General features: G+C 41.6%; 1 protein-coding gene across 1 annotated transcript in view; it reads left to right on the top strand.

The window, feature by feature from the left end:
- The first annotated feature begins 310 nt into the window (after nucleotides 1-310).
- Nucleotides 311-1,090, top strand: part of wdr91 (WD repeat domain 91) — a 23,089-nt gene continuing 22,309 nt past the window's right edge. Inside the window, exon 1 of the mRNA XM_032539096.1 lies at nucleotides 311-559. The gene's annotated coding sequence lies outside the window, so the exon portion shown is untranslated. The remainder of the gene's footprint in view (nucleotides 560-1,090) is intronic.

Here is a 1,090-nt window from a genome sequence, read left to right as displayed (position 1 = left end):
CGTGTTTTTCTCCCATCCCAGAATGCTGCGTGGACTAGCCAGGCCCTCCTCCGCGGCGCTGTGGAGGAAGGTCTGGCTATGCCAGATTCACAAAAATAGTCACTTGAAATGATCAAGTACAATTTCAGTACCTTAGAAAAATAAATATCATTGAGAATATGCTATATGAGTTTATTTATTTATTGTTATTTATCATTGTGATAAATATGTGAATGTCATACATGGGCTGATAGAGATTTGTCCACCCTCCATACCAGCAGGGGGCGGTAATGCACCGGGGCGTTGTTTATGAACCGCCAATAAACCGCCAAAGAAGTTGACTACGTCACATGTCACATGTCACAAGACTGTCAACAGGAAGAGTTTTCTCTCGGTTAATGTTGTTGTATACATCTTATTACATTCAGACTATGACAGCGGAGCAGACTGGGTCTGAGTTGAGTTGACTCCGTTCTCGAGGGGTGAAGGTTTTACGGCGGCACGCGCTGTTGTCTTGCACGACGAACCGAAGTCCAGTACAAATTCTCCCAATTGAAGATAATCTTAGTTTCACGCCGAGGTATGTACACACAGAGACACGACTTAAGGCCTTTCTTGTATAAACTAGATCCGCGTGTCATTCGGCGTACATACAACCTTTCAAGTATTCTACAAATTCGTCAGAATACCAAAAAAATGTGATTACGTCGTTGGTTATGGTGGTGACGTTAACGTTGTGGTAAATAGGAACCAACGTTAACTGGAGCTTCTGGGACATTCCAAGTTTAACAGATATCTTGAATTTATCAAATTTCGCGACGTTACCAACGTTTGGTTTTTGCCAAGGGGGCGAGTAAAATGCTAGTGTTTCCTTATTTAGACGTGTCCGGTTTTGTGATATTTTTGAACAGAGTTTGGCGTTGAGATTGGTTAGCCACTGCAAAGCGGAAGGAGTAAAAAAAACTTACGTTTCTCACGACAGAAACCGTTACATTCATAGAGTTTAACACCTTAGGCCTATAAAAGTCGATGTAAATACTATATACTATACCTGATATAGCCATACCAGTGTTACACCCCTTCAAAAGCAGATAGATAGATAGATAGATAG

The sequence above is a fragment of the Etheostoma spectabile genome, chromosome 16 (assembly GCF_008692095.1).
Source record: "Etheostoma spectabile isolate EspeVRDwgs_2016 chromosome 16, UIUC_Espe_1.0, whole genome shotgun sequence".
Classification (NCBI taxonomy): domain Eukaryota; kingdom Metazoa; phylum Chordata; class Actinopteri; order Perciformes; family Percidae; genus Etheostoma; species Etheostoma spectabile.
The sequence above is the reverse complement of the archived record's forward strand: the minus strand, read 5'-3'. Positions and strand labels throughout refer to the sequence as shown.